Source organism: Gossypium arboreum, chromosome 12, assembly GCF_025698485.1.
Source record: "Gossypium arboreum isolate Shixiya-1 chromosome 12, ASM2569848v2, whole genome shotgun sequence".
NCBI lineage: Eukaryota > Viridiplantae > Streptophyta > Magnoliopsida > Malvales > Malvaceae > Gossypium > Gossypium arboreum.
The window spans coordinates 93,526,576-93,541,387 of NC_069081.1; the positions used below are offsets into that span (position 1 = coordinate 93,526,576).

The window sequence follows — 14,812 nt, forward strand, 5'->3', positions numbered from 1 at the left end:
GGGATCTACCGTTATACCGTCACAAAAAGAAAGTAAGATTTTTTTCTTTTGGATTCTTTTTCCTGTTTCTCTTTCTCTCCTAATTGAAGAATATTTTGATATCCTTTCTCAAAGGTGTATTCGATAGCCTAGAATTGCACCGGCACCAAGCTTGCTTCCGATTCCGTCGATCAAACCGCTCGAGTTTGGCATATTGAGCCTCACGGTCATGTAAGCTGTCACCCCTCTTTTTTTAATTTTCTTCGTTTTTCATTGTTTCTTTCTCTTCTGGGTATTTTGAATGTTGCTTTTTTATTACAGCACTAATAATGAATTGGGATTTGATTCGAGATGCGTCTTCGTGCACTCGTTCTCATGGGCATCCTTTTACTTAAATTTTTGAATCTTAGTTTCTTCAGCCATCTGTTTGATCTCTAGGTTTTTTCATTATCAACCTGCTTCTTTTCCGATAAATTGTTCATTTGTTTTCTTCATTTGTTACTAAACGTTGCACTACTTATTTTCTATCAAAATGGAGGCCAAATGATGAACATTCGAATCGAATAATACTCGAAAAATTTCAAAATCGAGTATTATGATTTCGTTTATTTGAATAGGAAGATCTGATGCCTCTTTATTTCTTTATTTATTTTGATTTTAATCTTTTTCTTGCAATTTGTGAAAGAAGCCAATGATGAAACTATTTGAGATTTTTTGAAATGCAGTTCTATCTGTACTGTATGAATTTGTAGAAACTCATGAACTAGGACGGTCTGAGGCTTTCTTTAAAAACAAAATAATATCCATATTATCTTATTTAAGAGTTTTTACTTCAGTTCTGTCTATTTATGATGAGAAATCTTTGAATCAGTTATCCCTGCCTGAGTTTTTTGGATGAGATCTTGATATCTGACATAGACAACTGAGTTTTAGTTTTTGTTCTATTTTTTTAAATGTGGTGCTTAGACAGATGAATTTCAGAGCATTTACTATCTTCATCTGTTCAATCTTTCTTTCTTTCTCCTTCTGTTTCTGTTACTCTATCTTCTCTGGTTTCTATCTATAATTCTCTCTTTCTCTATATCCTTTTTTTCTCTTATTCTTGCATCTCTTTTTTCTCATAGCTGATGATTGGTAAATTCTTTTAATGAAAACCAGTTCTTTAGTACTGCGAATGACCTGATATAGCTATGAGATCTGAGGGCTTTGTTCAACATTTTGAATGTCGGGGTTTGTCATCCAGAATTTGATTTATAATAATCTTGTGGATGATAGAAATTTCATATGATCTTGAATTTGCTACTCGATAAGTGATCATTCTTTTTTGTCCGAGACTTGTTTTCTCTCAAAGTAATGATTATGTAATTCTCTTGATGTTGATTGGCTTCCTACTTTTATAGGATTATGAGTATGCAAGTTATAATCCTGTTGCCTTTGATATTGCAAATCACTTCTGTGAGATGGCTGTCCATTATACACAGATACACCCCATGTTATGGATTATAGTATATATCCAGGTGAACCTTTTGGATCTCATTTTTTTTCTTTTGGATCTTTCTTTTGATTTTTTACTTGTTAGTTGTTAGCTGCTTAAGGTGTAGGCAATAAAACAGGATTGTCAATGACTCAATTCTACTTTAAGTTTACTATGCTTTTTAATATGTATTTATGATCTGAAATTTAAATAATTCATTTGGATGAACAACTTATTATAGTGCACGAAATGTCACAAGAGGCATGCTTCTTTTCTTTTCTTTTAATATTAAATTTTGTCCATTTATTCATCGGTTAGAGCATATTAAACAATATATATATATATATATATATATATATATATATATATATACATGCATATATGTGGTGTGTGTCCTTCTATTAAATTCTTCGTTATGTATTTGAACTTTGTTAATATTTTAGGTTTTTTTTCTCATGGAAAATTTTTGGTGTGTTAAATTTTCTATGTGTTCAATATCTTAATATAATTGTTAATAAAAATTTCAAAAAGAAAAAATGTTGAATAGGATAAAATATTACAGAAGAAATATATAAATTATTACATCTATTGTATTATCATCTTTAAATGTATACATTGAGTCACTTTAAATATATAAATTCTTGGGAAATTATTACACAAGTAATATATATATATGCAAGTTTTTTTTTTTATCTTTGTCTGCATTTACGCTAAGTTTGTATGGCATAATTAGTGTCGTGAACTTTGCAGGACAATCAAATAATCGGACCATGGATAGCTCGAGAGTCTTGTTGGTAGGAAAGAAAGTGGAACAGTTCCACCATTAGATAAAACAAGAGGTGATGAAAGTTGTATCATTGTGAATGAAGCTGAACTTCATTATCATCCTCATAGGCAAGGCAAAAAAAATTGAAAACTACGGTCTTTTCTCAAACTACGATCTTTTAAAAAAATTGTCAATTTTGTTATGATCGGGATCAAGAAAGCGGAGAGTCGTCTCAAGATCACATATCTAAGCGAGCCAAGAAACGAAGAATGAAGGTATGGTGGGGTGAAATGTTGGTACTTTTACGGCTATGTCTGCATGTATTAGTCACCGTTGTAATTTTTGAGTTAATTTTTATGCTTCAACTTAGTAAGAGAAACATAGGAAGAGGCAATAAGGGAAACATAGGAAGAGGCGGTGTTGAAGTGGAAGTCATTTCCCTTTTGCACAACTGGATATTCCCCTTATTGGACAAGTTAGAATAAACATCATTAATTTACTTCTGTATCTCATGTACATTTATGTAAGATGTTTATGTATCTAACATCGCTCTGTCTTTTTTGGAGCAGACATATGTAATCTTCTTGGCAAAGCTGAAGAAACCCTAATTTTCACCGGGACCAGAATCATCCGAGTGTTGTCTCTTTGAATTGGACGACATTCCCTTTGATTCTTTGGCATTTTCTTCCATTTTTGTTACTTTGAATTTGGTATGAGCTTTTTGTTTTTCTTTCTTTCCATAAATGTAAATGTGCTTAAAATTTATCTAAAAATTCTCATCGACATAAATTTTCATAAATTGTATTATCTCTCTGTTGTTGGTAGATTGCCCATTTATTTAAACATAATATCTAAATTCTAAATTTAAATTCATCAATTTTTATATTTAGTTTTAAAGTTAAAATTTTAATAGAAAATTTAATTTAATTAATATTTTTTATTTATCCTTAAAAGTATATAGTTTAAAGTTTCAAAAATAAAATATAATATAGAAAACAAATATTATTTAATAAAAATATATATTTTTAAAGGTTATATTCTTTATCGGCGTTTGTGACAAAAGTGCCGCTAAAGGTTTGTTCTATAGCGGCGTTTGTAAAAAAAAGTGCCGCTAAAGGTCATGGTCTTTAGCGGCGTTTGCGGGAAAAGCGCCGCTAAAGGTCATGGTCTTTAGCGGCGTTTGTGGGAAAAGCGCCGTTAAAGGTCATGGTCTTTAGCGACGTTTTCGGGGAAAGTGCCGCTAAAGGTCATGGTCTTTAGCAACGCTTGTGAAAAAAGCGCCGGTAAAGGTCATGGTCTTTAGCGGCGTTTTTTTAAATAAACGCCGCAAAATTTTGTGGCGTCATCTATAGCGGCATTTTTTGCAGCGCTTGTGAAAACGCCGCTAAAGGCCAAAAAAAGGCCGTTAAAAGTCTGTTCTCCTGTAGTGGATCGACCCGATTAAGCAATAAATAAGAAAAATAGCGGAATAAATTAAGAAATTGAACACACAAATTTAACATGGAAAACCCTTCTAAAGATGATAAAAAACCACGGGCAAAGATAATTTTACTATAATGGCAAAAGAACGAAGAGTACAAAAGATGGAAATAAAGACTAAACCTCAAAAACCCGAAAATAAAGAACCCTCAAAACGTAAACACAAAATTCTCTAAATGAGTTTTAAATGTGTGTATTTTTCTAAGGTTGTAAAAGAGCCTATTTATAGACTAAATTCATAGGATAAATAATAATAAAACAATCTAAACTAATCAGTATTTGATTGAAACAAGTAAACAGAGTGTAACTGAAAGATTATTTTTCAAATTTGACCGAAAATAGGAGTCATATTTAACAAATCTCCACCTTGACTCATATTTCCACAACACCATCTTTGCCAAAGCCCGCCACGAGCCTATTTTAAACTATGCAGGAAATTAACTGAGTCGAATTTGTGCTTAGAAACTGGAAGACTTCTAGCCTTCGACTTGTACACTGTCAAATCAAAACTAACCCTAGTCTGATTTTCACGAACACAGTGCCCTAACTTTTTAAAACCTGCATCCAAAAGAGAACCTCTCTTCAATGAAACGGTCATACCTTTTTCCCTCCTATGACCAAGTTGCCTCCGCTCCAAACGAGTTGACTTCAACTCCGTAACGGATGAGGGACGTCCGATTTCACCGGTCACTGTAGAACCTTTCAGAATATAAAGATTGTCGATTATTTTACCTTTTAACAAAACGAGAGCTCCACGAGATACTTTAATGTCGCTCGACTCGATGTTAATTCTGCATCCTTTCAAGTCTAAAATACTCAAGGAGATGATATTCTTTCGTAAATCAGGTACATTCCTGACATTTGAGAGTGTCCTAATCGTCCCATCGTGTATCTTAATTTTAACAGTACCAATACCAATTACCTTACTAGATGAATCGTTTCCCATGGGCAAAAGTCCACTTTCAACCAAACTGTATGTAGAGAACCATTCTCTATTGGGACACATGTGGAAAGAACATCCTGAATCTAGGATCCACTCGGACGTAAGCTTGGAGTTATCGCTTGTTGACACTAACAAGAAATCATTACCATTTTCATCGACCAAATTAGCACCAGCTACATCTTCCTCGTTACTCTGAGCAACTATTTTATTTCGAAGTTTATAATAATCTGCTTTGACGTGACCTAACGTTTTACAATAACGACATATTTTGTCTCGTTTCTTTGATGCTACCAAAAAGGAAGCTTGCCTATCTGTCTTGCTATCCAAATGAAGCTCATTATCGAGTTTTTCTCTACTCAACAAATGACTCTTCACATCTTCGAATGAGATTTTGTCTCTGCCATAAATCAGGGTCTCCCTGAAAGACTTGTATGAAGGAGGTAAAGAGCACAATAATAGCATAGCTTGATTTTCATCATCAATATGAACCTCAACGTTCTTTAAATCATTTAAAAGAGTAATGAATTGATTGATGTGATCTCTAAGAAGCTCACATTCGTTCATGCAAAACGTAAATAGATGTTGTTTCAACACTAAACGGTTAGTTAGAGACTTAGTCGCATAAAGAGTTTCTAACCTTTTCCACAAGGCAGATGAGGTCTTCTCCATCAATACCTCCTACAATACCGTATTCGCGAGGCACAACTAGATTGTAGACAAAGCCTTTTCATCAAGCTCTTCCCATTCTGTTTTATTTAGATTCTCAGGCTTTTTCCCGGTAACAACCTTTTTCAAACCGAATTGAATTAGAATTTCTATCATCTGAACTTATCACAGATTGAAATTTGTCTCACCATCGAACTTCTCAATTTCAAACCTTATTGTTGCCATCTCTGAATGAGCTAATCTATGAAAATTGAACTAGCTTTGATACCACTTGTTAGGATCGACCTGATTAAGCAACGAATAAGAAAAATAGCGAAATAAATTAAGAAATTAAACACACAAATTTAACGTGGAAAAACCACAAGCAAAGATAATTTTACTATAATGGAAAAAGAACGAAGAGTACAAAAGATGGAGATAAAGATTAAACCCCAAAAATAAAGAACCCTCAAAACGTAAACACAAAATTCTCTAAATGTGTTATGAGTTCTAATCTCTAATGGGTGTATTTTTCTAAGGTTGTAAAAGAGCCTATTTATAGGCTAAATTCATAGGTCAAATAATAATAAAATAATCTAAACTAATCAGTGTTTGATTGAAACAAGTAAACAGAGTTTAACTAAAAGATTATTTTTCAAATTTGACCGAAAATAGGAGTCATATTTAACATGCAATTTGATGAAGGGGTTTTTCCATTTGCCAAAGTTCCAGTACTGTTATTACTCTTCCAGTTGTTTTGTTTCCCTCACCTGTGAGTACTCGCCTTATAGTTTCTATACTTGTTTCTTCTGATTTTTCTATGCAGTCTCCTCGACAGGACTCTACTGTTCCAAACTTGTTTGTACCAAAGTTAGATGATATTCAACATACTTAGATCATAATTCTTTCCTCCACTTCAGCTATGCAAGGTTGAACTCAGAGTAATAGTCATCTTATGATTACTCTGAGTAAAGTTGGGATTTACAAGCCAAAGGTTTACACTGCTACACTTAAACATATTGAGTCGGTTGAAATTCATGAAGCTATGGCCATTACTGAATGGAAGGATGTTATTCATGATGGGCTATAGGCTCTAGTAAAAAACAATACTTGGAATTTAGTGCCAACACCAGTTGATCGATCCCTTGTTACTTGCAAGTTGTTATTCAAGATCAGGAAGAACCCAGATGGTAGTGTGGCTTGAAATAAAGTTTGTCTGGTTTCTCAAGGCTTTTCTTAAGCTATTGGATTGGATTATCATGAGACAGTCAATCCAGTAGTCAAAGCAAACACAATTCAAACTATTCTTGCGCTAGTTGTGTCGAGAAAGTGGAAACTACACCAAGTTGATGTCAACAATACTTTTCTAAATGGTGGCTTGGCTGAAAATATATACATGAGATAGGCACCTGGTTTTGAGGTCTTGGATGTCAATAGGAAGCCTTTAGCTTGTAGTCTGAACAAAGCTATCTATGGTCTTAAACAGGCACCGAGAGCATGGTTTGAAAAATTAAGGAATGTTTTAGTTAAGCGTTTGAATTTTCAGGTTTCACACGCTGATTCAACATTATTTTTCAAACAAACTCTGTCTGGTTGTATTTTTCTTCTTGTGTATGTAGATGATATAATTGTGACAGGTGATGTCTGCTTCGAGTTAGATAATGTGATTCGGTGTTTGGATCAGAAATTCTCTTTAAAGGATTTAAGGGAGTTGAAATATTTTCTTGGCCTTGAAGTGGATAGAAATAGAGATTGTATGCATGTGTCTTAGCAAAAGTATACTCGAGAACTCTTGGAGCGCGCTAATATGGCTTATGTTAAACCAGTAAATACAATTATGGTAAAATCTCCTACCCTCACTTCGTTGATTGGTTCGCCTCTTGAGGATGGTATCAAATATAGGCAGATTGTTGATAGTTTGTAGTATCTATGTCTGACCAGACTAGACCTGACTTGACACAACGTTTCTTGTTAACAAAGTCAGTCAATACACGCATTGTCCACGTGGTGTTCATTAGACGACTATCAAATGAATTCTATGTTATATTTGAGGTACACTAACTCATGGCCTGGTGTTTCAGCCTTCAAATGTCTCCTTAACAAATTTTTCCGATACTGATTGGGCTAGCTCTCTTGAGGATCGTAAGTCAACATCAAGTTTTTACATGTATCTTGGCAAAACCTCAATTTTAAACAATATTTATATTATCTTATATAATATTTTTACAATTTTAAAACATAATATTTAAATAATGTAAAATATACAATATTTTATACAAATTTTAGAACAGGTTATTTAAATTTATTTATGAAAAATCTTTTAAAAAATTTACAAGTAAATATGATATATTGTAATTAATATATATAATTAATCCATCCATTATACGGAATAAAAATAATTAGTAAAATTTATAAAAATACATCATCAATAAATAAATAAATAAATTTAAAATAATTATAGTTTTAAATAACAAGTAAAGTATTGTAATTTCCTGATAAAATATAATTCATACACAATCAATCCATCAAATCCGACATGTTTGTGTTTGGCCCTTGGTCGGTACGTTGATATGCAACATTAAAAAGAAAATTTGTCATAAATCATTACTAATCCTTGCATAATAATTAGCAAAATCAAAATAAAATTGACTGATCGATTGGACAAAAACATTTAAGGATTATATCAAACAACAGCTCGCAAAATGATGCAAGGTTTCTTCAATATGAAATAAGTTGTCTCCATTTTGACTATTTTTATATCATAATTACAATTTATTTCTTGGATACATATTTGACAGAGGTAGAAGAGAAGAAAAACATAATTACAAGGGTTGACGTGGTAATTATTCATCTCCTCTTTTACTTAAGTGATTAGAGATTTGATTTTGTCTTTTAATTAAGTGATTAGAGATTTGATCTTTGCTTAAAAAAGATGAAGTATTAAATTGACAAAAAAATATTAAGGGCTAAATTTGACAATATACCTAATATAATAAGGCTAAAATGTGCTATAAGTCTTTACTCTTCATACATTGTTAATATTGTCACAAATTTTTGGTTAAATTTAAGTTCATTACAAGATCTTTTGTTTTTTTTTCATGATTACTAAATTAGTTATTTTTTATTTTAAAATGTCACATCAATAAATTTAGCAAAAGAATTTTAACGATCTTAACTAAAAGACCTAAATTTTAAAAATTAAAAAGTAGAGAGACTTAATTCTTTAAAATAAATATAGAGAATTTTTTTTGAAATGTACAAAAAAATACATAAAAATATATTAATATAAATATAAATAATATATATTTGCAATATTTTATAATTTTAATCAATAAAATAAATTATTTGCGTACGAAATTGATTTTAAAATATTTAAAAAAATTATAACCCAATTCAGTAAAAACCAGACAAACTTTTCTTATCAATGCAATTATCTAGATTTGGCAATGAATGAATGCTTGAACATAGTGTAACCTATATTCCACAATATTCACATCTAATCACCAACCACTAAGCGAGTAAGTGAATGTCATCATCCACTATTAGGAGGGAAAAATAAATGAATGCATGAATGTGGAAAGGTATTCGAATATCGAAAATATTAGGTTTACGTTTTAAATTTATATATAAAAATATTCAAATTTTAAGGATTATATTATTCAGAAAGATAAAATATTCAAATTTTAAGGATTATATTATTCAGAAAGATATATTCAAATTTTAAGGATTATATTATTCAGAAAGATAATCATAAATTTTATTTTTTTAATATTAAAATATCTTAATGTCTAAAAAAAGAAAATGAAGAAGGTGCAAATGCAGAAATTTTCCAAAAGAAGAGTTAAGTGAATCACAATAATTATGTTTCCCACACTCTTTACCTTTAGACTTAGACTAATGGTTTTAAAGCACTTTCTTATTAACGGCTGAAAGCGATTGGAAGGCAAGAATTTCATTTCAGTGATTCGGTATTTCTGCATTGGAAAGTGGAGACCTCTGTTTATGCTCCTTTTTATCTTTGCATTTCTGTCTTTAGTTGAATATTTTAAATTTTTCAATGATTTATAATAATTTGATTTTAATTTTATATGGATTTTGAATATTATTTTATAAAGTTTTAAAGTCTTTTTTCATAAATTTTTTTAAAATTATATTATTTCAAGAAATAAAAATAATAGATAACTATTGTATAGTAATTCTTTTTAAAAATAATTGTCTTTGTAGAAATTTTAAATTATTTTCATTATTTTAAATATAATTTTTTAATTAGTAAAAATAAAATTCAATTCAATTTAAATAATCACCAATATTTTAATTTGTATTCCATAAAACTTTAGTTTGAATCAATTTTCAATTTCTTGAATTTACAATATATTGTCTAATTACACAATTTTTATGACTCGCATTATGTGTTTTGTAATAAAAAAGTCGTCCTACTTAGGTTTTTATAATAATAATAACATTACCCCATTACGCTATCTATTACATGTGGTGCAATATCTTGTATAACACCAATTACAATATATTAACCAAATACACAATATTTTGAAAAAAACAAAACCCTCTTAAAGTTTTAGGGTGATTACAATAAAAATTATCCCATACTATAGTTTGTAACACCAATTATAATATGACATAATTGTCGAAAATAACCTTAACGTTTATGAATTTTTGAGTTTGAGTTTTTAACCTTTTTTTTTTTTTAGATTGATACCCTCAACATTACAATTTTTTCAGAAATCAGCCTACTTTTAACAAAAAAGGTAAGTTGAGCACCAATTCTCTTTTAAATTTTTAATATTTTTAGAATTTTTTATAGAAATTATATATGCTTTTTTGCATATTTTAAAAGATATTACAATTTATTTAAATTTTATATATTTTAATTTTGTTATAATTCAATTTCAAATTAACTATTCCAAAAATAAAATTATTTTAATAAATTTAATATAATATAATATTAAATTTAATACTTATCTTGATAGTATTTTATTAATTTAACATTAAACTGATTATCTTAATATTAAATTAAATTTCTAAAGATATATTTCTTATTTACAATTTAACCCTAAAATTTAAAGGAATTATAAAATTACCCATTAGTAATTTTGTGAAAATTTTTTGCGATATTTCGAAAGCATAAGGTTCAACACCTCCACCGCCTTAAATCTGATCACCGTCCAACGCTTATACACTTGGATGGCGAAGCTCAGCAAAGAGGCAATCGTCCTTTTAGATTTTTTGCTTGTTGGCTTAGTCATCATTCTTTTCAAGAGTTAGTTAAGTCTAATTGCATTGATATCGGTAACATCAATGAGACGGTGAATGGTTTTGTTAATGCAATAAAGAAATAAAATAAAGAGGTCTTTGAGAATATTTGTGCGCAAAAGGAATATTTGTGCAAGAATTAAGGGTGTGTAGTGAGCAATGAAGATAAATGGTACTAGAAATTTGAGGAAATTAGAGCTTAAACTCAGAACTGAGTTAGAGAGTATTTTAGACCTTGAGGAGTTAGAGAGTATTTTAGAGCTGGAGGAGCGTTGGTGGAAGAAAAAATCCATGTATGATTGGGTTGTGAGTGGTGATAGAAACACAAAGTATTTTCATAATTGTATTATGAGTTGCAGGCACAATTATATGATCGATCCCCTTAAAATGGATAATGGTTCTTGGTGTTACAATATTGAGACTCTTAACGCAGAGACTAGTGATTATGTCTTACAGCTATATTTTGTTGAAGGTATGGTTGTGGGTAGCTTACTGGATAAGGAGATATTTCCACTTTTGCCTTATTCTGATTGGGATATGTAATGTGCCGAGGTGACGGATATAGAAGTGAAGAAGGCGTTTGATGTTATGGCGCCCCTTAAGGCCCCAGGTGTTGTAGGCCAATTTTAACCCATTTACATCAAAACCCAATTTAGCCTTACCTAACCTACCAGAATTAAACCCAAAACCCAAAATCTTAACTACCCAAAACCTAATTTACATCAAAACCCCAATGGCCCAAACCCTGAGCCCAAATCAAAATAAAAAACCCTAGCCCACAACCTAAACTTTTCTCAACTAAATCCTAGCCTTTGCCACCACCAACTCCATTAGCCACACTTGCTCCACCACCAACTCCACTAGCCACACTTGCTCCACTACCTACTCCACTAGCCATACTTGCTCCACCACCACTTGTACCTACAAATGAAGACATAAACAATAAAAAATATTTTGTAAATGGCTATATAAGCCTTCTCATATTTTGTATTTAGGGGAGGAAGAAGTTTTGGAGGAGAAAGTTATTGTAAAGGATTTTTGAGAGGTTTTTTGAGAGTAATCAAGGAGAAGAGTTATTGTAAAGGCTAATTTTTGGAGAGAGTAGTTTTTTTGGAGATTAATCAAAGATCAAAGCAAAAGAGGTTTCTTCGTCTATTCTCGTTTTAAGTTCTTTGTTTGCTTATCATTTTTTCTTTCAATCTTATTTTGTTTATTTTATCCGAAAGTAAAAATAAAAGGAGGAAGCTTATCCATTTTTACCGAAAAAGTTTTTTGAGGTCCTATTGCCGTGTCTGTGTGGCACCGATGACGCCCGTGGCGGTGGTCCGTTGATCGAATCAGTGGTCGACCTTGTGGCCGGAAATCACCCACTCTCTCCCTCTCTTTTTTTTTGTTATTATTATATTTCTTAATATTATATTTTATATATATTCTTTTAATATATTAGGTATATTCTAAATTCTATATTACGTATATATATTATACTATTTTATGTATATATCTTTAATACTATATTATTTATATATATATTTTTACATGTTATCTTATGTATATATTTTAATTATATTATGTATGTATTTTTACACTATATTATGTACATATTTTAATATTATCACGTATTTATTTTTATATATGTACATATTTATGTAGTATTTTTAATAGTATTATTTTTAAACATCATTGTTATTTCTAATATATTTATATATATTATGTACACCTTTTATTTCTATTTTATTTTTTATTTGTCAATATTAATTATTATTATTCTAATATTTTGATATTTTAATATTTTATATTATTCACATCACTATTCGCATTTTTACAATAATATTCTTAGATTTTTTTACTATCATTTTAGAAACTTTTTACATTTTAATTTTAAGAATAAGGCAATGTACCGATTTTAACATTAAGTCATTGATTTCATCGCTATGTTGGGTGAAGTTAGTCGGCTCGTGTTAAAAGCGGGATATTCTTCTAAAAACCAAAACTTACAACTTCTCATTTCCTTCAATCGGATCACACTTAAATGTCAAATTGAATTCGTATTTTTGAAAATCAAGACAACACGTGTTTAATAAGATACCAATTTTGGGCGTCGCAAAGGTGCTAATACCTTCCTCACAGAATCGACTTCGAACCCAACGTTACTCGGCTTTTGACGTAGACCTAAATTCGCCTTCATTTTTGTGCAAGAATAAGTTTTCTTTTCTAAAAAAGGATGATTTATTAGGTGTCCGGTCACACCTAGAAAAAAGATCGGTGGCGACTCCCTTTTTTAATAAAATCGAAAGTCAATTTTTAAATTTTCAAATAATCGCCTCAATTAGCGACCGAAAGAGAAATTTTTACGTCGCTATAGCTGGCGACTCTGCCGAGGACCGATTTTTAAGAGTCGAGTTGAATTAAACGCGTGTTGTCAAAATTTTCAAAGTTCCTTGTTCAAATTAATATTTAATCATGATCCTTAAGTTTTGTTTTCGAAAAAATCATACATACATATCTCCTAATTTGTTTTATCTTTCGTTTTTCAGCTTTAAATTTTATGGTTTTAGTTTTGTAGTTTTAAAATAAATGAAAGGTTTGCAAGTTTCTCCCCACACACCGTGCACATGCATTTTTGTTGTATAACATGAGCTCTATACCTGGGCTCCGTCCCTGTTTGGTGAAAGTAAACGCTACGCCTTCGTCAGTTAACTCGTTCCTCCGCACAGGCTAGTGAATACTTTCGGGTTACATATGACTTATGCTTTCGTGAGTTAACTCGTCCCTCCGCATAGGCATAAGTAAATGTAATCCCTCGAATTGATCTCGTAAGCCTATGATGGGCCATGACCGAGGCTCTGTACTAATCTTAGTAGATGACAGTACAGACAATTCGAGTACCCATCTAGAACCAAAATCGCATATAGTGAACCATACGAGCCATCCAACTAGAGCCGTGCCGAACCTCCGTCCGTTTACTGGTCACTGAAATAAGTACATGGGAAAAACACATCTTACCTTCTGTTTCTTTTACATTTACGCTTTCTATGCAAGGGAATCGAGTCTATTGGACCAAGTAGCTTAATTTATTAGATTTTCCACAGTTTTTCTCTATTCATATGTGTTGTGCTAACCAAGTTTGTTTTTTTTTATTCTTATTTTACATCATGCATTATAGGCATCATATTAGGAAGGTGTTAACTAGAGATTGGTTGCCAAAAAATGGGTTTCTAATGGAAGAGTCAATTATACAAACAACCGAGAGGAATGCCGCGGTTCGAGACTGGTCTCTAAAAACTCAGAAAGAAAGAGGGGATAGTCTAGTGGAGGGATGTATTGCCAATTTGCCCGAGTACGTAACTGTAAATGTTCGCCAGAATAACCTTGAAAATTTGGTTCGGGTGTGGAATCAGTGGGACTCGGATACTAGGGGTATCTTCATTGAAAGATATGGGGACATAGCCAACTTGATTACTATCAACGTAGACGAACAATTGATCCAAGCCATGGTCAGATTTTGGGATCCAGCCTACCAATGTTTTACTTTCAATCAGGAAGACATGACCTCGACTATAAAAGAGTACGCTGCTTTGCTTCGTGTCAAAAACGTACAACCCTATAAGATATATGTGAAAGAACTTAAGCCAATGACCTTCAAGAAAAAGTTAGTGAGATTGACAGACATGACTGACGCGTGGGCCGAAAAACAGATAAAGAAAAAGAATGAAACCATTTTCATTCCATGGTCTTCCTTACGAGACTTGATTCTGAACCATCCCGACATGTTAAAAAGGGTAAATCTGTTCGCTCTGGCCATTTACAATTTGATCATCTTCCCGAAGGTCCTTGGACACATAGAAGTTGCGGTGGTAGATTTCTTCGAAAGATTAAAACAAGGAATCAACCCCGTCCCAACTATCCTGGCCGAAACCTTCAGATCACTAAGTAGCTGTAGGAAGAAAGGGGAAGGTCGTTTTATCAGATGCGCCCAGTTACTCAATGTTTGGATTCTGAGCCACTTCTAGAAAGTAGAGTGCACATCGTTCCATATGTTTTCTAAAACATTCTCCCCGTTAGAAGCTTATCTCAAGAAAGAATAGCCAAGGGAGGTCACCGAACAACACTGGGTCTCAGTCTTTCAGAATCTTCACACCGAGGACGTAACTTGGAGAGCACCGTGGATACACCCGTCAGTTCTGCTATACAAGGTCGGAGATCAAGATTTGGTGCCACTACTCGGGTTATGGGGAGGAGTTGGATATGCTCCGTTAAT

At 31.8% G+C, this 14,812-nt stretch overlaps 3 non-coding genes across 3 annotated transcripts; all 3 read left to right on the forward strand.

Annotated features, from left to right (window-relative positions):
* Nucleotides 1-528: 528 nt before the first annotated feature.
* On the forward strand, nucleotides 529-609 carry LOC128285883 (small nucleolar RNA snoR64a). The gene has a single exon (XR_008276430.1). It is a non-coding gene; the product is annotated as a small nucleolar RNA snoR64a (small nucleolar RNA).
* A 57-nt stretch (nucleotides 610-666) lies between these two features.
* On the forward strand, nucleotides 667-759 carry LOC128285886 (small nucleolar RNA snoR20a). The gene has a single exon (XR_008276433.1). It is a non-coding gene; the product is annotated as a small nucleolar RNA snoR20a (small nucleolar RNA).
* Nucleotides 760-819: 60 nt separating this feature from the next.
* LOC128285876 (small nucleolar RNA R38) lies at nucleotides 820-899 on the forward strand. The gene has a single exon (XR_008276423.1). It is a non-coding gene; the product is annotated as a small nucleolar RNA R38 (small nucleolar RNA).
* Nucleotides 900-14,812: the final 13,913 nt, after the last annotated feature.